The sequence below is a fragment of the Chrysemys picta genome, chromosome 14 (assembly GCF_011386835.1).
Source record: "Chrysemys picta bellii isolate R12L10 chromosome 14, ASM1138683v2, whole genome shotgun sequence".
Taxonomy (NCBI): domain Eukaryota; kingdom Metazoa; phylum Chordata; order Testudines; family Emydidae; genus Chrysemys; species Chrysemys picta.
Window position 1 is genome coordinate 43,936,745 of NC_088804.1, and position 22,311 is coordinate 43,959,055.

The following is a 22,311-nucleotide window of genomic DNA, read 5'->3' on the forward strand; positions in this document are numbered from 1 at the left end:
CCACCAAACCTAGCGAGGCATGTAGCCTTTGAGTCTGCACTCAAATTTGTGGATACTTAATAAATAATAAATAATAATAATAAAATATCTGGACAAATGTATCAGTTCAAAATATTTTGCAGGGTTTGAAAGTTGTGGAACTTTGGAATATGGAAGATTTACTGTATTTTGACAAAAGTAAACAGCTAAGGGAAGTAGCTGAACACACATATTATGTAGGGAAATAGTATGATAGTATTGTTTCAGTTTTCACCAAAAAGTTTAGTAGCAATTGGACATCTAACTTAATGAATGCCAGTGAAAATGAGGTGGGATCAGAGGCTAAAATAGGGAAAGAACAAGTTAAAAATTACTTAGACAAATTAGATGTTTTTAAGTCACCAGGGCCTGAAGAAATACATCCTAGAATACTCCAGGAGCTGAGTAAGGAGATATCTGAGTCATTAGCGATTATCTTTGAAAAGTCATGGAAGAAAGGTGAGATTCCAGAGGACTGGAAAAGGGTCAATATAGTGCCAATCTATAAGAAGCAGAATAAGGACAACCCAGGAATTACAGACCAGTCAGCTTAACTTCAGTACCCGGAAAGATAGTGGAGCAAATAATTAAGCACACCCTCCTCATTACCAAAATCCTTAGCTTTCCAGATGCTAAAATCACTTCCCATGGCTTCCTAGATGCCAAAAGTCCCACTGTCCCCTATCCACCAGTTAAAACTCTTTCCCCCACTCCCCCACCCTCCCAGCAACTTCAACCATGTAGTTAGATGTTTTCATAATCTGCAGGGAATAAAAATTTTGGGGCAGCATAAAATAAATGTAATTTTATATTAAAAGAAATGACACAATACTGTCCTGCATATTACTTATTATATTTAATGGAATGACAGCTCTAGCTTCGAATTTACATTAAGCTGCCATACAGTTTCCATTTTGCTTCACCTGCAGAAAACAGGAGCCTTCCTGCAGTTTGTCAGTGCATCTTGCTGTGCAGTATATGAGACCCTGGATCTATGATACTAAGGAGAGCCACGAAACTATGGTTGGCAGGGGGTTCTGGTCAGGTAGAGTGTTCAGGAGTGAGGCTTTCTTTGGTTCCTCTCTACCCACTAGTCTTTTGTGTACTTAAAGAGGCAATGGACAGGGGAAGGTGACAGTGAATAGCAGAGAGCTGCAATGGGAACACCCTGCTGCATAAATCCAGGATCCCTATTACACAGTTTAGGTCTAAAGTAGACATAATAATGACACTGAATATAGAGAATATGGAGCTCACTCTTAAATTAATACAGTAAAAGAATATTCTGGAACATAGTATTGTAAATTCTCACACTGTTATTTCTTGTCTCATGATCTTTGGTGTTTTACTTGAAACCTTGAAGCTCTTGGAGCCTTTTTGATACATGAGAATTTCAGCTTTCATTTTTAAAAAGTACATTTCTAGCCCTCATGGTTGCAGAGAAAAGCTTGACAGCAAAACCTAAAGGTTCAAACACCAGAAGGCAAATTAAAAAAACAACAGAGAAAAATATTTTTAATATCTCATTGTTTTTAAACCAATCTCATGGTTTGGTGAGGGACTGACTCATGAATTTTGAACATTTGGGATTGCAACTACCAGAAATATTTCTAGATAGCTGACAAAAATGTTTCTGAAATAAATCAGAAATACATCTAAAGTTCCTCTAGAGGACTTATCCAGAAAATTATTAGAAATCTTTTTAGGAACTGATAAATTAGCTGGCCATTCTGCCTTGGTCTGAAAGATTTACGTTCCTGGATGTAGATGTCTAAATATAGGGATATTAATCTGTAGAGGGTGTTTGCCTGGGTCAGGGAGTGTAGATGGATAAATGGTTTGGTTTGTCCCAATAGTTCTTACATGAAAACATCCAAGATTATATAAAAAAGCTATTTTCTTGACATATCTATTGATGCATTTTATACAAGACTTCTACATGTCCTAAATTGTTTAGTTGTCATTACTTGTCTTGTAAAAATCCTTCCATCGCCTAAAATCTAAATCAGATTTCTTCCATTGCTAAAGAGCACAGAATTTCGAGTTCTAAAGTTGTTCCAGGTGAACAAATCTGAAGTTATCATTAGTATTGGTGGTGAACTTTTAATTACTTTTATTGTCTTGACCTGGGGATGTAGATTTTGTGTATAAATAAATGAAGCATTCTGTTTACTTTTCATAAAAAATGTGTTAACTTTTTGTATAAATTAGCTTAACAAAAAATACCACAGGATTTCTTACAAATGTTTGGTCCTTTCTTTACTGACATATTTTTATCTTTCTGTAGCTAGACCCATTTTTTATTTTCCTTTCAAAAATATGGTTTTTTTTAATTAATTTGCCTTACCTTGTTTTAAACTTTCTCAACACCAGTGAGACAGCTATGCTGACCATTATTAAGGGATTTATTAGGTTGCATCAGTAGCCTAGCCCAGTATCAAAGGGGTAGCTGTGTTAGTCTGTATCCACAAAAACAACAGAGTCTGGTGGCATCTTAAAGACTAAGAGATTTACTTGGGCATAGGCTTTTGTGGGTAAAAAAACCCACTTCTTCAGATTCATGGAGTGAAAATTACAGATACAGGCATAAGAGAAGGGAGTTACCTTACAAGTGGAGAACCAGTGTTGAAGGCCAATTCAGTCAGGGTGGATGTGGTCCACTCCCAATAATTGATGAGGAGGTGTCAATACCAAGAGAGGGAAAATTGCTTTTCTAGTGAGCCAGCCACTCCCAGTCCCTATTCAAGCCCAAATTAATGATGTTAAGTTTGCAAATGAATTGTTGCTCTGCAGTTTCACTTTTAAGTCTGTTTTTGAAGTTTTTTTGTTGAAGGTTGGCTTCTTTTAAATCCTGTTATTGAGTGTCCAGGGAGATTGAAGTGTTCTCCTACTGGCTTTTGTATGTTACCATTCCTGATGTCCGATTTGTGTCCATTTATTCTTTTACATAGAGACTGTCCAGTTTGGCCAATGTACATGGCAGAGGGGCATTGCTGGCACATGATGGCACATATCACATTAGTAGATGTGCAGGTGAATGAGCCCCTGATGGTGTGGCTGATGTGGTTGAGTCCTATGATGGTGTCGCTAGAGTAGATATGGGGACAGAGTAGGCAACAGAGTTTGTTACACGGATTGGTTCCTGGGTTAGTGTTTCTGTGGTGTGGTTTGTAGTTGCTGGTGAGTATTTGCTTCAGGCTGTCTGTAAGCGAGGACTGGAGCTGCCTCCCAAGGTCTGTGAGAGTGAGGGATCATTTTCCAGGCTAGGTTGTAGATCGTTGATGTGTGCTGGAGAGGTTTTAGCTGGGGGCTGTACATGGTGGCCAGTGGTGTTCTGTTATTTTCCTTCTTGGGCCTGTCCTGTAGTAGGTGACTTCTGGGTACCCGTCTCACTCTGTCAGTCTGTTTCCTGACTTTCCCAGGTGGGTATTGTAGTTTTAAGAATCTTGATAAAGATCTGGTAGATGTTTGTCTCTGTCTGAGGGTTTGGAGCAAATGCGGTTGTGTCGTAGGTCTTGGCTGTAGACAATGGCTCATGTGATGTGGATGGAAGCTGGTGGCATGTTGGTAAGTATAGCGGTCAGTAGCAGTCAGTAGCCTAGCCCAGAATCCCTTCAGCTCCACTTCTCCATTTCTTCTTGAGGAGACCGATAACAATTATTAATTTTCACAACATCTATTATCTTTTAAAATCTGACTAAATAACACCAGTAACAGGACTGCTAACTATTTGGATAATTTTCCACTAGCATAACATGTGATGTTTTCAGGCTTTTAAACTCTGAAGAATGACATAATACCCAACCTCATTTCTTATTTACGAATATTTCATCAAACATAAGAGTTTCCTTTCCCCCCCCCCCCCTCTTTATCATACGAAGTCTAAAAAAATGACCTGGTGCTTAAGGTTAGTGAATTGGCTTCATTTTGGAGAGAGTTTTTACAAACTTGTTAGTGTGGTGATCTATAGCATGGTTGTTGGTTTGTTTGTTTTTGAAATCTTTGCACTCTAGCACAATTTTGCTACTTAGAGATTGGTTGAGATTGCACAGAGATTTGATGTCTGCATTGAGGCAGAATTGTAAACAGTGTGTTTGTATTAAAATATGCACAGAAATTATTCTGTGAGTATAAAGTCAAGAAATTTCACCCTAACCTTACACTTCTAAGTTGCTTTAGAGTGGCATACCTAACAATAAATTAAAGGCGTTAAGCCAGACTCCACATAGAGCCTGATTATTTACTCCTTTGCACCTTGAGTAGTCATTTACACCTGTGCAAAGTCAATGCAAATAATTTGTAACATGTTACACTTCTGATGTTAGTGATTTACACTCACTTTGTACAAGTGTAAATAACTTCATATGGTGTAAAACAGTGGAGAATCTAGCCCATTGTCTTTATAAGACTCAGAGTAGTGGTGTGAGAGCAGAGGAAGTGTCAAAAAGGGAACAGGAAACAGATGGGAGATGAGATCTCTCAAAACTCCACAATTCTCAGAAATTTCAGGCCAGTCTCACACCTGAGGATTTAAGGGTAGCAAAGAACAAACATTACTCTTTGCACAGATACAAAATAAGAAAGCAGAAATGTGGAAAAGAGGAGTATACTCCAGGTTAATTACAAATGAGCACAAAAATGCACTCCAGTACTTCCCTGTGTGTGAGTTATGTGGAAAATGTTGATTATGTAAATCTTTATTAGCATCAAATAGATAGGACATCACATCAGTCTTTGAATTCATTTAGCATAAGGAAGAATAAGAGGACTAGAGTGGGATCTCCATTCACACTGAAATGGGCTCTGAGTACATCTCTGAGAGCAGAGGAAGAAGAGAAAAACGTTAGGAGACCCAAACAGTAAGAAGCTGGCAGAAATACTGTGTCTTTATTAACAAAGAAACCAATTAAATCCTGTCCTGCTTTCACTTTTGTTGTATGGTGCACAATGGGGGAATATGTTACAAATTCTGGAGTGAAGGAGGGGAAATGTCAGTGGCATTATGTTACACCAACAAACAGTCCAAATTCCTCACTGAAATTTATTCAATACCAGATGAAACTGCAATGCACAAGGTTACCAAAAAGTGTCTTGCATGTTTTGTAATTATAGTGTTAGTGTATCATAGCAGATTTCTTATTTATGGAGATTGGGTCTGTAGTTTTATTTATATTTTCTTTTAAGAGTGGGGCGTGGCCCTTTAACCATGAGGAGAAGTTGAATCATCTTGCTAAAATGCTAAAAGCTTGCAATCCAGCTGACCTCCTCAAAACAAATCCAAATAGTAAAGCTGTCCAAAAATCCAAGACACTCCTCCCCCTCCTCTGCAACTGCATTTCACTTGTGACCTTGCACAGCCTGTGGTCAGACAAGATCCTTTGAACACATCCTCAGAGCTGCAGTGATTAAACAGTCTTTGATTACCTAGCTCAGCTGGTCCTCAGTTCTCTATAATACTCTTTCTCCCCCCACTTTGTGTTCGCCTCCCCCCCAGCACCCTATTCATTCACAGGCAATATTTAAAGTCAAAGCTTTTTTCCACCCTCTTTTCATTTTCCTATAGTGTATAAATCTCAATACGTAGTTAACACTAATCCTGATTTATTTAGGATTTATCTGTATTATTAATTCCAGTCATGTTGTGAAAAAAGTGCTAAAGATTCTAGTTGGTATATAAAGTTTGTTTGTTTGGGAGAGAGGTTTAGAAGAAGAGTGACCTTTTAAAGTCTTATCTTTTAGCCAAAATCTGAGACTTTTGCATTTTTTAAAACACTTTGGATGGGAATTGGCCACAATAATTTGATTTATATTTTTCAGTAAATACCCTGTCAGGCTATTTCATGCATTAATCTGGATTTAATGTGGATTTAAACATTTACAATGCAAAATAATTTGGGTTAAAAATAATCCCCCTTGATAAAGCTAGAGAAAAAACCCACAACTGTCACCATCTCTGACAGCCAGGCATCGAATGAGACCTTGAATATGCAAATTAAGAAAAGAAAAAATTCAACAGGAAAGACCTAAGGGGGCATGTTATATTTTGTATTCCGGTCAATCAAATGTTTTGACTGACTTAACAGTTTGAGGGTCTTGAGCTATTATGTGTCATAAATCAATTCAGCATCATTCGTCACCCAAATGGTACAAACTCTGACATGATGGTCTTAGAAATTTTGCCTTTTGAACTGTGCCATGTTGTGCCATACACATGCCCAGATTACCTGAGTCTGGAATTTTCAGTAAAAAGACTTCTCAGTGCATAAAATAATGAAGTAACCCCACAATTCTCTATTCCTGAAGCCATGTTAAAATAGGTACAAAATTAATCTACAGTATTATTCCACAGTAGCTGTGAACTCTGAAATCTTTCTTTGAAGAATGACAAGACTGTTGGCCCACTATATATTTATGGACTCCCAGGTACTCTCCATATTTGACATAATTCATTAACCTACAGTACTCTCCATATACTGTAGCTTTCAGAATGTCAGGGTGCATATACCATCCTTATACATTTATAAGAGAACCGTTGGGCTCTGTTAGCATGGGTATTTGCAATGAGCAGGCCAGGAAACCACAAAGTCTCCCTTCTTATGCTGCAAGGCACTAAAATATCCAAATAGGATGCACAATATGGCATAGGATGTAACGAAAATCCTACCAAAGAGCTAGGATTACTGATTTTTCTCCAAAGTCTATTAATGCCTCTCACCTCCTGTTCTCACACTTTGTCATGGTTTTTAAAAGTAATTTCAGATCATGTCATTGAGGAAAGTATAAATAATTCTTGTATACAGTCCACAATATGAAATTCTCTTGCAGTTGGTCTCACTTCAATCTGCTCTGTAGTCTTCTCAATAGTTCATCAGAGCCATCCATCAATAATAAGGAACTGAATTCCACTCTGGAAGCTGGTGAATCAGTCACTGGTAATTGTTGGATGAACCAAGGAAGGATATTCCAGAGCTGTCCAGGAACCAGTGGACTGTTATGCTAGCTAGTTTCTTTTACCACTGAACAATATCCCAGCTGCGTGTAAAGCTTGTGAGAGATTCGTCAAGTGAGGAAAACCCAGCCGTCAATAAGCAGCTCCGCAGGGTCAGTCAATGAACTGCCTTTCAGATGGTTACCGACCACTGAACTGGTTCTCCAGCAACAATCAAACAGTCTTTAGCTGCTATCAGCCACTTCCATCACCTCTGAGACTGGCAGTTTTCCAATAAAGCCAATATCCCCCTCCCCCAGGGTAAGGTCATCAGCAGGAGCCGGGCATTGTCATTTTACTCCAGCAATTTGACAACAATGTTAGCTTACACTCTATTAGCAGGCAGCTACACCCTGACCCCTGACCCTGACATTGACCGCAGACAGCCCACTAGAAGGGTGGACACTGAGAGTTTAAGGTGGACTGTTGAAGTTGCTTTAGAACAGCCCTCACAGCTACCACAACAGAGGTCTGTCAAGACCAATAGTGCTGCACTGTGCTGATAATCTGTGATATACTGATACACTCCTAATAGTAAGTTTTAAATCATGAAGTTCAGAAGCAGACTGGAGCTGAACTTAACATTCAGCAGTGAATCAATTATACATAACAAAATGTCTGTACAGGAGCCAATGCTGGATTGTGGGCACTTACTACAGAATTGAGGATAGCTGTTACCAGATATTTAGAGAGGAAATTGCAAACTGCAGTTTATAAGATAAAAAACAAAGTGAAATGTGCATTTTATAAGTGTTAGTATGAGATATGCTTTTATACTAGATGCAATAACTTGTTATGTGTGCTATTCCAGTGTTGTTAAATTTGGATGAGCTTTATACCAGGACTGCTAGAATGAGCTATGTGTTATACAGTACTGGGCTTGTTAGACTGAGTTGCACATTATATCAGGATACAGGGTGCTTTGGGTATAATGGGACTTGACATTTTCTGGAATTAAAATAGCAGAGAAAACTTTTAACAGAACGTTCCTTCCAAATCTGATCCTCTCAACTTTCATTTTTTCTGGTCTTTACCCTTTGTCATCTTGCTACAGTTTTTCTACTGAGGACTTAAAGGCCTTTCCCCATCAATAAAAACATTAGCTCACTAACCATTCTGATGGCTTTGCTTCTCTGGATTAACCCTTCGGGAGCTGGGGTTTCCTTTGGATTTGTAAAGATATTGATCACAGATCATGTTTGCCTTTCAAACACTCTCTCTCCTTTAGACTTGATGGATAGTTTCAATGCTGCAGATAGGCAGCAAATTCACCGCAGCTATTCAGTCTGTAGTAAACTGTTTAAAATGTTTTCACTAGTTGGCTAGATGGACAGAGAGAAGAGTTATATCTTTGAAAAGGAACATGCTGGTCATCAGCATCACGATTAACAAATTGATTATTTTCTCCGGTGATTCTCAAAACCATTACTATTTTAGAAAAAGTTGAAAGGTTTTATAATGTCTGACTAACAAGGCTTTATCATCAAGTTGGCAAAAATTGTACTAAATTGTATTTTAAAAGGCTGCTCCATCCTGATTCAAAGGTCTCTTTCCTAGTGATCAACCATTTTTCAGAAAATATCTATAAAGCATGAATAAAATAACTAGATAAACCAATGAGAGAGGGAGGTAGCTGAGATACGTGCACTGCTACTAGTTAAGAACAAGTTAGAGAAGCTCTTAGGATAATGATGCAGGAGAAGCCTTGCAAAATGTAAGGGTCATGTTTTCCAACCCAAGTGCTCTTAGCTGGCCCAACTGGCTATGATAGAATATAAGAACTAGTAACCTAACCAGAAAACAGATCTTCTTCCCTTTGAATGCATGTACTAAATTTGTTCTCCCAGTATGCAGCGTCTGACTGAGACCCTGGAATGGAGATTTACATATTCCCCTTAGTTAGGACCAGTTTACTATTATACCTCTCATATATTGTGACCCTCCCTTGTATACATGTATGAGAATGAAAAGAGACCTGTCTGGCCCTATCTTGGACTGAGAAGGGCTGGTATTCTCTTGAAACCTGGGCGGTGTCCCTGGGTTATTGAGGCCCTGGAACATCTGCTCCAGGAACTGTCTATGCTCATCCTTTGGGGATGTTGCATGGACTTGCAAGTTTCTTCATAAAATACAGTGAGTGTATCTGCTCTTTTAGGTGGGCTGTATCTTAGGCCTACAGCTCTTTTGTCTGCTGTTCATAGTATATCAGGGTTGGAAGGGACCTCAGGAGGTTATCTAGTCCAATCCTTGCTCAAAGCAGGACCAATCCCCAGAAAATTTTTTACCTCAGATCCCCCCTCAAGGATTAAACTCACAACCCTGGGTTTAGCAGGCCAATGCTCAAACTACTAAGCTATCCCTCCTCCCCTGTTACATCATCTATTTCAGGATTTCTTTAGTTTTCCTTCTCTTATGCCTCTTTTGCAGAAGAACTTAAAAAATAATACATACCATTACTGATTCTGCATGTAAGAAGTTGCCTTTCCCAACCTACACCACAAAAATAGTACACACACTATACAAAATCAAACTCACCCCTTTCCTAGGATTTGGCATTATTTATAAAGAAAACAACAATAAGACTATGTAAAAATCCACTCAGAGTCTTCTCTCCCCACCCCGAGTTGGCTGCTCCTAGGATTCCTTCCTCAGGACTGCTGAGTCTACATCCTCTTTCCCCAGAAAACCGCACCCACTTCTCTTATATCTTGTTGGGAGGAGCAGCAACATCTCCCTCTCTGAGTTAACAGAATCAAAACCTGCCAACAAGGTATGATGTTTCAGGCAAACACTGCTAGGTTGTTACAAGCCCAGTATGATAAGATGAGACATGACCCTATAAACGACAACCGTGGGACATACATGGCAAAACAGCCAACCAATAGAAATACCCTGCATGAGTGAAATAGCAACCCCCCTAGAGGTTCATATGCTGCCTCCATTTCTTTTCCTGTGTCAAAAATACTTTTGGAAATTCTTCAGTACAGTTCCAGCATTACATTTGCCATTTCTTAAAACCATTGCCAAAAAAATCTCTCCCCTTTGTAACGTGTGCTTGAGATAGGCAGCTAATGAGAAGCAGCATAGATTGAAGGAATGATTACAAGGTTGGGAATCAGGCCATCCTCCCTGAGTTCTAAGCCCACCTCTACCATTGATTTGCTGTCTAACCCTCAAGAAATCACATCATTTCCCTACTTCAGAGATGCTAATATCATCTCAAAGGGATGTTGAGAGGGTTAATGAATATTTGTATATCACTTTGCATATATAAAGTACTAAAGCATTGTTATGGATAGCTGTTGTATTGACAATTTTGTAGTACAATGTATTCATTGATCACTCATCTTCCTGTTATCAGTGTGATCACCTGCCCTGTGATAGGTTTGATCATCTAACTTATGTTAGAGAACTAATGTATCCATTTCACATTCTTACTCCTGTAGAAAGTAGTTATTTAAGAGGATTTCCCTCTTCATGCAGGGACAGCAGCAGCCATGCCAATCAGGGTGGGGGCAGATTATGGGAGATTGATTGATGGAATATAATCCTCAAGATGTACTGATCTGAACTGATGAAGATTGTATTTCAAAGGTAGCAGCTCATCTTCACTACAGGGAATGGCCCATAAATAGGGATTTAATGAGCTCCGACAGGCGTGATTTCTCTGGTGGTACAGTAAAAACCATGTGGCCAGACCTGATGGCTTGGAGGTCTTGACCTTTAACAAGGATTTATGACATAGGGCACACTGCCCAGGAGAGATAGAGAGGCACAAGGCCAGAGACACAAGGTCATCAGATAATGAAGTGGTCAGCATTGGATTTCTGTCACTCACACTAGTTTAAGCATAAGACTGAGAGTGTTTAGTAAAAGAAATTGGTTGGAGCACACAAAGCAAGGAGGTGTGATCAGAAGACCCAGGAAGGACCTTATCACTTGTTGCTTTGAACTAGACTAAATGGTGACTTCTCTATAACTTTAAGTCTTTAAATCAAAGTTCGAAGACTTCAGTAACTTGGCCAGAGGTTATGGGCCTATTACAGGAGTGGGTGGATGACATTCTGAGGTCTCCGATGTGAAGGAGGTCAGACTAGAGGATCATGATGATCCCTTCTCACCTTAAGGCCTATGTGCATATTTCTCTAGGTTCTTATACTGGTGCCCACCACTATGGTATCTAAGGCTACGTCCTCACTACGGGGGGGTGTCAATTTAAGATACACAAATTCAGCTACGCGAATAGCTCCGACATATCGGAGCCGACTTACCCCGCTGTGAGGACGGCAGCAAATCGACCTCCGTGGCTCCCCCGTCGACGGCGCTTACTCCTACCTCCCCTGGTGGAGTACAAGCGTCGATTTGGGGATCGAATGTCGCGTCCTGACGAGACACGATAATTTGATCCCCGAGAGATCGATTTCTACCTGCTGATTCAGGCGGGTAGTGTAGACGTAGCCCGAGTGACTCTGGGACAGAAGGACATGGGCAAAACGGAAGCTCAGAAAACTAGTGAGTCTCTGGTGTGGAGGAACATGTAATGAAAAGGGGAGATCAAGAAAGGAGCAGGAGGTATTCAGAGGTGGTTGCAGTACAACATGTTATTTCTACTCAAAAGCAAAAAGATAAGGAAATTCAGGCAAACCCATAACTTAAAGTGAGCATTGTGGTTAGACGTTGAGACTAGGGAAACAGGAAGGAAATGAGCAGTATAGTCGGCATACACAATGTGGATCTGAGTTGAATGAGCATCTAGGTGCTGATTCATCCACATGCTGGTCCAGAGTCTGGTACAAGGGCTGAAGAAAGGCAGCTTGTGCCTCCTTTTCTTTAGATACAGGCTAGGGCATTCCTGAGTGCTGCCATACATTGAAACACAGCTGCTATGGCCCCGCTGGGCCTTGTGACGGCCAGGGATAAGTGGGGAAGAGGAATACCCCAACAATGCCTCTTCCATCCTCTGGAATACTCCCTTCTACCCCTGAACTGTCATCGACGGGTCTGTTTTCTAAGAAAATCTTTCATTTTGTTCCAAACAATCTGCTGAGTAGTCAAACGGCAGCACTGTGAAACAGTCAGAGGAAACTAAGATCTGTTGTTAAAGAGACACTGTGAGGTGATTATGACCATAACTGAAGGTTTGCTTTAAAAAAATATTTTCTATAAATCCTAATCTTAACAGAAATGTTGTCCATACAATTTTTGTAACATTTCTCCCTGAAATACAAAAATTAAAATCTAAACATTTGCAGCCCAAACACTGCAGAATTGCACTACTGCATAAGAAGCCAAAAATGAAATGAACTAGAAACAAAAATTAAAAATGAGAAATCTATTATCCAACCTAGTTAACATGCAAAAAGTAAATAAAAATCATTAATGATGAAAAGGAAATTAGATTTTGAAAACTATTATAGACTTAATAATCTGAGATGATATTTAATTACATAAGGAAGGAAATTTGTTTTTTAATATATGATTTTGACCTTGACAGTCCCTTTCAAACTTTAAATTTGCAAGCCCTACAAAGATTAGAATAATGAAACAAGACCTGTGCAACTATTTCCTTTCTTATTTAGCCCTTCAGCCTCTGGTACTCTGCTACCAAAATTCTAGCTAACTGAACAATGCATCTGTATCAGCTTCAGCCATTGAACGGGTGAAGGGAAGGTAGATTTGCTCTTTAGCTGTTTTTCTCCATCTGGGATCTTATGGTTCTTTTCTTCTCTGGGTAAACGGGAGTGCTGGAGCCAAGCGACCTGTTAGTGAGTTGAATTGTGAGATTACATTGCAATGTTTTAATTTGTCTTTGGATGAATTCTCATAAGCTTTCATGAGAAAATCTCCCATTAGATTCGTTCGTTTAATTTAAGAACAGTTGGGAGTGGATGGGCCCAGATGACAGATGGAGGAATGTGGTCTCTTATAGGGGAGAGCTAGCACTTTTTGTATTTATCTTTTCATAGAACACAGTTGCTGTTCTCTGCTGCTCCCGTTCCTTGTGTGCATTTTTCATTCAATATTTCTTAGAAATCACTCCTTTTTTTGTACTGTGGTTCTTATAGATTTAATTGTTTTCTTCTGTACTGTCTGAAAAGACAGAGCATTGAAACATAAGAATACATTGTAGGAAGCAGACTAGTAGGAACACAGGACAGAAAAATAGGCTGAGATTCAATAAGTGTGTCTCAACCCAGTTTTGGACTGCAAAATAGAAAGAGGTAGGGGGGAAGAAGAACTGTTTTGTTAATTAGATCTGCTCACTGTTGTTGAGTAAGTTGGCCAAGTTTTATTTAAATCAATTATAAAAGCTATTATTAGTAGGAATATTTTCATGACTTTTTAAATACACATCAAGGAAGACATGTTTGCAACCCATGCATTACAGCATTTCGCTGATGAGTGAGAATCAGAAAATGAAATTGACTAGGAAAAAAAGGGGAAATGGCTAATCTATTTTCATTGTACAAGATGAATGAAATGCTCTAAGTAAACAAACAGCATTAATTGGGATAAATAAATTATTCTGCCAGTCTTAATAACATAAATTGTAATTAGTAATGGAAATGAGGACAGTTATGCTATCAGTATATGGGGCCTGAACATGCAAACATATAGGAGTGTGAACTGTCCCATGTGAATAGTCCCATTGATAACAAGTGTTTGCCAGATCAGTTCTGTGGTTTGTGACTTTTGTCCCTTTAAGAGACTCTTCGTTTTACTAACAGGTAATGATAATAAAATGTAATTCAGAAATACCCATGCACTGAGACTGCTGTGCACCATAACAGAAAAAACTAAAACTAAATTTTAATAAGCAAAAGAAAATCTGTCAAAAATAAAAAGAGTCACTTCTGTTCTAAGTCTCTTTATGAGGCAGCTTTATAAAACTTATTCCACTTTGCAATTTGATCAGTCAAGGAGCTAACATAGCATACAGGGCCAAAATTTCAAAACCTGGAATCTGGATGTGGGGGGAAGCAGTAGATATGATATATCTTTGCTTTAGTAAGATTTTTGACACGGTCCCACATGACATTCTCATAAGCAAACTAGGGAAATGTGGTCTAAATTAAATTACTATAAGATAGATGCATAACTGGTTAAAAGACTGTACTCCAAGAATAGTTATCAATGTTTCGCTGTCAAACTGGGTGACTTATCTAGTGGGTTTGCACAGGGGTCAGTCCTGGGTCCAGTACTAGTCAATATGTTTATTAATTACTTGGATAAGGAAGTAGAGAGCATGCCTATAAAATTTGCAGGTGACACCAATCTGGGAGGGGTTGCAAGCACTTTGGAGGACAAGATTAGAATTCAAAATTACCTTGACAAATTAAATAATTACTCTGAAATCAACAAGATGGAATTCAATGAAGACAAGTGCAAAGTACTCTACTTAGGGAGGAAAAATCAAATGCACAACTACAAAATGGAGAATAAGTGTCTAGGTGGTAATACTGCTGAAAAGGATCAAGGGTTATAATGGATCACAAATTGAATGAGTCAACAGTGTGATGCATTTGCAAAAAAGGCTAATATCATTCTGTGGCATATTAACAGGTATGTCATATGTAAGGCACAGGAGATAATTGTTATAAGAACATAGAATCATAAGAACATAAAAATGGCCATAGTGGGTTAGACCCATGGTCCTGTCTTCTGGTAGTGGCCAGTGCGAGATGCTTCAGCGAGAATGAACAGAACATGCCAATTATCAAGGGATCCATCTCCTGTCATCCAGTTCCAGCTTCTGGCAGTTGGCGTTTCAGGGACACCCATAGCATGGAGTTGTGTCCCTGAACATCTTGGCTATTAGCCATGGATGGACCTATCCTCCAGGAACTTATCTAATTCTTTTTTTAATCCAGTTAGACTTTTGGCCATCACATCTCCTGGCAATGAGTTCCACAAGTTAACTCTGTGTTGTGTGAAGAAGTATTTCCTTTTGTTTATTTTAAATCTATTAATTTCATTGGGTGACCCCTAGTTCTTGTATTATATGAAGGGGTAAATAACATTTCCCTATTCACTTTCATGATTTTATAGACTGCTATCATATCCCCCCTGAGTTGTCTCTTTTCTAAGCTAAACAATCCTAGTCTTTTTAATATCTCTTCATATGGAAGCAGTTCTATACTGCTAATTATTATTGTTGCCTTTCTCTGTACCTTTTCCAATTCTAATATCTGTTTTTGAGATGGGGTGACCAGAACTGCATACAGTATTTAAAATGTGGTTGTGCCATGGATTTATATAGTGGCAATATGATATTTTCTTTCTTTTTATCTATTCCTTTCCTAATGATTCCTAACATTCTCTAAGCTTTTTTGACTGCTGCTGCAAATTGAGCAGATGTTTTCAGAGAACTATCCAAAGAGAACTCCAAGAGCTCTTACCTAAGTGGTAACAGTTAAGTTAGACTCCATCCTTATGTATGTATAGTTGGAATAATTTTTTCCAATGTGCATTATTTTTCTCTTATCAACATTGAATTTCATCTGCCATTTTCTTCCCTAGTCACACAGCTTAGTGAGATTCCTTTGTAACTCTTCGCAGTCAGATTTGTACTTAATTATCTTGAGTAATTTTGTATCATCTTCAAACTTTGCCACCTTGCTGTTCACCCCTTTTTCCAGATTACTTATGAATATGTTGAAAGAACACAGGTCCCAGTACAAATCCCTGGGGACACGGCTAGTTACCTCACTCCATTGTGAAAACTGACCATTTATTCCTACCCTTTGTTTCCTATCTTTTAACCAGTTATTGACCCATGAGAGGACCTTCCCTCTTATCACATGACTGCTTACAGTTCTTAAGAGCCGTTGGTGAGGGACCTTGTCAAAGTTTTTCTGAAAGTCTAAGTATGCTATATCGACTGGGCCACCCTTGTCCACATGCTTATTGACCCCCCTCAAAGAATTCTAATAGATTGGTGAGCCATGATTTCCCTGACTCTTTCCCAACATATCATGTCGCACAGTACTTGGCACTGATGAGGCCTCAGCTGTAGTAGTGTCCAATTCACACTTTAGAAAAGATGTGGATAAATTCAAGAGAGTCTAGAGTAGAGCAACAAAAATAAAAAAAGGTTTAAAAAACCTGACCTGTGAGGAATGGTAAAAAAACTGGGCAGGTTTACTCTTGAGAAAAGAAGACTGAGAGAGGAACCTAATAACAGTCTCCAAATATGTTAAGGGCTGTTTTAAAGAGGACAGTGATCAATTGTTTTCCATGTCCAGTGAAGGTAGGACAAGAAGTGACGCGTTTATTCTGAAGCAAGGGAGATTTAAGTTACATATTAGGAAAACTGTCTAACTACATGGGTAGTTAACCAATAGAGTAGGTGTCCAAGGGAGGTTGTAGAATCCGCATCATTGAAGGTTTTTAAGAACAGGCTGGACAAACAGCTGTCAAGGATGGTCTAGATTTATTTGGTCCTCCCTCAATTCAGGGGCTGGATTAGATGACCTCTCAAAATCCATTCCAGCTCTACGTTTCTATGTTTCTATGATTCCCACTCTCAGGAATGCACTAGGTAGCTTCAGGCCTCCTCTCTCACCTTTGAGAGAGGAGGTTGCAAGTAGCTTGCACTGCTATGAGCCAGCCATCCCTCCCCCCACATGGAATGTCTGCCACCAGGAGCCCACAGTCTGTATTCTGTTGACAGTGACTCACCAATTGTCTGTATGAATAGATGGATGGACATCCATCTTTTCCTACGCTCCTGATTTATTACTTTGTAAAATAATAAAACTTTTAAAAGGTAGAACCTGAACTAGAGCTGTGACTGTGACACTTATAATCAAACTCTTGGGGAATCATTTTATATTATGTGCCTTAAACATTGATCCAGTCCACTAAGAGTTGGCCTGAAATACAGTATAGGCATAGGCGCCGACTCCATGGGTGCACCAGGGCTGGATGTGGGACTTGGGGGAAGGGGTCGGATGGGGGCAGGGCAGAGGGTTGAGCACCCTCCGGGCCCAGAGAAAGCCAGCGCCTATGAGTATAGGTACTGAATATTGGATCCAGGAAAATGTCTCTACTGCTTTTGATTTCTTTGTGTTCTACAGTATGTGGCCACACAACATAACAGACCATAAAGCAGAACTAATCCTAGCAATTCAGAGAGGAAGACAACCAGTAACTGGTCTGACCTGATTTGCTCAGGAAGGAAGTAAACAGAACAAGGAGAATTTATCAGTTTTCTCCTATCACCAGCCAATGTTGCAGTTAGATTATAATAATTTAACTTACATTTTAAACACCTTTAATCCAGAAGGATTCCCAAGTCTTTTACATTCTTTATAAACTGATTATATGTATAGTATGAATCCCTTCACCCTTTGCAGAAATGCAGTCACCTGTGGGCTGGAACCTGGGAGCAGTTTAACAGCACACAGTGTTATTACACAAGTTTCAGGCAACAAATGGAAAATAATGTGTGCATCTGAAATGGTGTTTGCACTGTATCTAGCTCATGCTGCATCTACCCAGCTTACTGCAATTATTTCTAGCCAGCTATCACTTTCTGATGGTCAATATTCTTACACTATTCACTAAAAGAAGAACAGACTAACACGGCTGCTACTCTGAAACTATTCACTAAAGTGCCTCCCTGTTGGCAGAGGCTGGAACTAGAGAATCTATGCAGCTTCCTCACAGCCAGCAAATGTTTCTATGTGGTTTGTTACAGTGACCTTAGATGGCAGTAGCAGAGACTGGGATCATTTCTTTCTCTGTATGAAGTAGCTATCACAGTACTGAAGATGGGTATCCCACATATTCCTCCTTACTCCTTCCCTTTTCCTGCTAGTAGCAGCTGTCCCTAATCATGGGAGGTGCTCCACATAGCTCAGTAGAATGAACAGGGACTGTGCACGACTCTGAAGGGGTTTCCTGCTCCACCAGCCATCACAAGTGTCTTTGTTATCTCACCTGTCGATGCCCAGCACTCACTTGATGTCTCAGTTCCGGAACAGAGACACTCCAGCTGCTATCTGGGAAGGCTCTGGCCCCAAAAATATTTAGTTAGCAGCCATTCAGTTAAGTGGAATTGACTTTTTATCGGCTTTCCTCTGTACGGCTGCCACCAGCGAAGGCCGTTTCCTCCTTCCCTCTTCTCCGCCTGTCAGTTCACTCCACATTCCTATCGGCAGCCTTTAGCTCTGATCAATACTAACCGCTGTGTAACAGCTCACGCACGGCTGCTTTAGTTTGCATCGATCAGACCCTTCTTCCAACAGGTAGTCAGCTATTTGAGGCAATGACTTGAGATAAACACCTACTTTTACTTCAGGCTAATTCATTATAGAGAGATTTCAAGGAGGCCCTGTGCCCTATTTCTGAGAGACTCGTAGATACCAGAGATTCAAGAACAACTCTCCTGCTTTAGATTCCAAGAGACCTTTGTTTCCTTCCCTCGCCTGTCTGAAATGCAGCCTATAGAAAAGATACCATCCAAATCATTACAAAAGCCACAGACTGAAAATTACACTTCAAAACATTTTACTGTAAATTAAATGAATTTGGAACTTATGAAACGGAAAAGGTAGGAATAGTATGGCCAGGCATCCTCTCAACTGCCACAAAGCATCTCTGCCAAATCTTCTCCTGACTTGTAGCAGTTCCTGTTATACCAGTGCACGGTCCCATACACACACCTCTACAAATGCTCCAAACTCTTGCACTACAACATCCCTGTTAGTCCAGTGCTTGCTCCTGACAGTGCTCTGTCAAAACACCTTCCCTCTGGCCTGTAGCAATCCCTGCTATTCCTGTCAAGTGCAAAATTCAAATTTTTATGGAGGTTTTAGTGATGTGAACAAATATACCTTGGAAACTATGCTGAGACTGCCAACTCATTGTATGTAAGTTAGCCAGTTTAATTTACAAAGGCATACAGCACACATCCTTCAACACTGCACCTTCTGACCAGATGGACATGTAACATCTGGTTTGTTTCTCAGACAGCATGGGATGGAAAGTGAAATTGAGCAGATTAACGTCAGAGAGTATGGATAGGAGGCATCACTTTAAGGCTTAAAAAGCAATATAGTGGTAATGGTCTTTTTCACATACCTGCTACTAAACTATAAAGTATCTGTACTGAGGTAAGTAGAAAGCTTTTGGTAGAGGAATCCTAGCAGAGAGAAAGATGGAGTCTAGTGAGGGAAGAGATACTAAGGACTGACAATCTGGTGCACTGGACTAGCAGAAACTGGTGAGTAGCCAGCTGAAAGACTAGAATCATAGAATATCAGGGTTGGAAGGGACCTCAGGAAGTCATCTAGTCCAACCCCCTGCTCAAAGCAGGACCAATCCCCAACTAAATCATCCCAGCCAGGGCTTTGTCAAGCCGGGCCTTACAAACCAATAAGGAAGGAGATTCCACCACCTCCCTAGGTAACCCATTCCAGTGAAAAAGTTTTTCCTAATATCCAACCTAAACCTCCCCCACTGCAACTTGAGACCATTACTCCTTGTTCTGTCATCTGCTGCCACTGAGAACAATCTAGATCAGGGGTAGGCAACCTATGGCACGCATGCCAAAGGCATCACATGAGCTGATTTTCAGTGGCACTCACACTGCCCGGATCCTGGCCACCAGTCTGGCGGGCTCTGCATTTTAATTTAATTTTAAATGAAGCTTCTTAAACATTTTTAAAACCTTATTTACTTTACATACAACAATAGTTTAGTTATATATTATAGACTTATAGAAAGATACCTTCTAAAAATGTTAAAATGCACACAAAACCTTAAATTAGAGTGAATAAATGAAGACTCGGCACACCACTTCTGAAAGGTTGCCGACCCCTGGTCTAGATCCATCCTCTTTGGAACCCCCTTTCAGGTAGTTGAAAGCAGCTATCAAATCCCCCCACATTCTTCTCTTCTGCAGACTAAACAATCCCAGTTCCCTCAGCCTCTCCTCATATGTCATGTGCTTCAGCCCCCTAATCATTTTTGTTGCCCTCTGCTGGACTCTTTCCAATTTTTCCACATCTTTCTTGTAGTGTGCGGCCCAAAACTGGACACAGTACTCCAGATGAGGCCTCACCAATGTCGAATAGAGGAGAATGATCACATCCCTCGATCTGCTGGCAATGCCCCTACTTATACAGCCCAAAATGCCATTAGCCTTCTTGGCAGCAAGGCACGCTGTTGACTCATATCCAGCTTCTCAACCATCTGTCCAAGGTACTTATATGGCCCTCATCACTGTAGTATCTAAGCATCTCAAAATTTTCATTTTTTTTATCCCTGCAATCTCTATGAGGCAAGACTGTGCTAATATCCCATTGTACAGATGGGGAACTGAGGTACAGTGAGACTAACTAACTTGTCTAAGGTCCCACAGGAACTTGAACACCAGTCTCCCAAGTTATAGCTCTAACTACTGGACCATCCTCCTACCTAGAGCTTTGAGATCTGTATGGGAGCAAAAGTGATGGGCTGGAAAAAACAGATCAGGCCCAAAAAACTATAGCTAAGGGGAAAACTTTGGAGAACTGCTAAGAAATCCCCTCACCATCTGCTGACTGAGAGGCATGTAGGAGACAGGGAGGGAATATGAGACTCTGCTGTTCTCTAAGCTTTCAGGGTATATTCTCCACATCTTGATTCCTGCTCCTCCTCCTCACTCTCTTGATGTGGACTTTCTAAAGTTTGCAGGAGCTGATGCAGATCTTCAGTTTTTCAGGAATCGTGCCTAGTCCAGAGTTTATAGCATACCATCTCTTTGTAAACCTTAATGATATGTGGATGTGTCATGGGTAAATATACACCATATATGCCCGATTTATCATTTCCAGGGAGCAACATTCTTATGGTGACTGACAATGTGTTTTTTTTCCCCCTCCACCAGACCTTTTAACAACACACTGATAGATCTCACTGTAACTGCACTTGCTGTTATTATAGTGTTCAGGTGACAGTCTAGATACCAGAATGACTGGCACATTATAAATACCTAATAGCTAGCTAGGTTAGATGTATTACAGCTGAAATAAGCAACATATTAACTAGAGTGTGTGTACATATTTCTGAATATGGAGGGTTAATTGGGAATTCAAATCCAGCTTCATCTGTTTCTTTCCTCTCTTCAGGGAATCCTGAGCAAAGTTCCAGTGACAACCTTTCCCTTGTCCTTCTATGAAAGCATTGCTAGGCTGTAACGCTTCCACATTGCTGGGTGTCAAGCAATTGCAAAGATTCATATTTCAACTTTCCTGAGCTGCATGATGAGATCGACACAGGTATTGACCCTAGCTACTGGCCCATCCAAAATGAAGCTGTTCTTTGTGCTGCACAAGTATTTTTTGGCCCCAGTGAGGCATTTGAGAGCAAACCAGGCTATTGCAGACATGAAAAGAGCTGTTTGTGCATCAAACTCTTTGGGAGTCTTCTGAGGGCTCCACAGAAAGCACAGCACACAACAGACTTGTGCACAGTTCACTCTCATGCTTTCATGCACCCTCAACAATAAAAACACTTCATCCGAGCCCAGTGTACAGCCTTTACTTTTACTTTTGGGAAGTGGAAAAAAAGCAAACAACGAAGAGTAAAAGTCTTTGGCAAACATGAATCTTTAGCAGCCCTTAATCAACTTGTTAAATATTCCACAGATCCTGCACATGCAAATCTGAAATCTTCCTACAAAAAGGGGGCAGCAAGCCTAAAATAAACACGCTTCCATTTCCAGTTTTCATGTAGCCAACCCAGTGCATAGCAGCATAAGGCCTGCAGGGCATCTAGGGTTGTTACAAACTTTCCAGCGAAGTGAGTGTTTATTATTGTTGTAGGTTTGATGTGTTCCCAAAAGGATCTAATCAACATGTAATAAGGCCTCAAGAGAGCAATTAGAAACCTCAGCTTTAACCCTGTTATAACCACAGTAGAGAGAGTAACTTGCTTCTGCTCTGGAGTTATGCAGCACGATTCCTTGCAGAGGAATAAGTACTGGGAATCTGAAAGCCATTCTTGTACCATTCTTAGTACCAATGTTTGAATGATTTGCTCTGCTGACTGCATGTGCACAGCCTGATAGTTAGAACCCAGGGAGACAAGGAGGCCAGTGTTCAACCCACGTCTTTTTTTCTGGCTTTTTCTCTGTGGCCTTGGACGAGTCACTTAATTGCTCTGAGCCTCAGTTTCTCCATATGTAAAACTGAGATAAAAATAATTGCCTTCCCACAGAGGGTTATGAGGCTTAATTAGTTAATGCTTGTAAGTAATTTGAAAAACTTGGATGGAAGGTGCCAGAGAAGAGCTAAGCATTAAATACTTCTCACTGT

The 22,311-nt window shown here is 40.0% G+C and overlaps 1 protein-coding gene across 2 annotated transcripts in view; it reads left to right on the forward strand.

Moving 5' to 3' along the window:
• Positions 1-21,123: 21,123 nt before the first annotated feature.
• Positions 21,124-22,311, forward strand: part of ZFHX3 (zinc finger homeobox 3) — a 345,739-nt gene continuing 344,551 nt past the window's right edge. Inside the window, exon 1 of one of the 2 annotated variants that reach the window (XM_065567681.1) lies at positions 21,124-21,273. The gene's annotated coding sequence lies outside the window, so the exon portion shown is untranslated. The remainder of the gene's footprint in view (positions 21,274-22,311) is intronic. The other variant, XM_065567684.1, reaches the window with a different exon arrangement.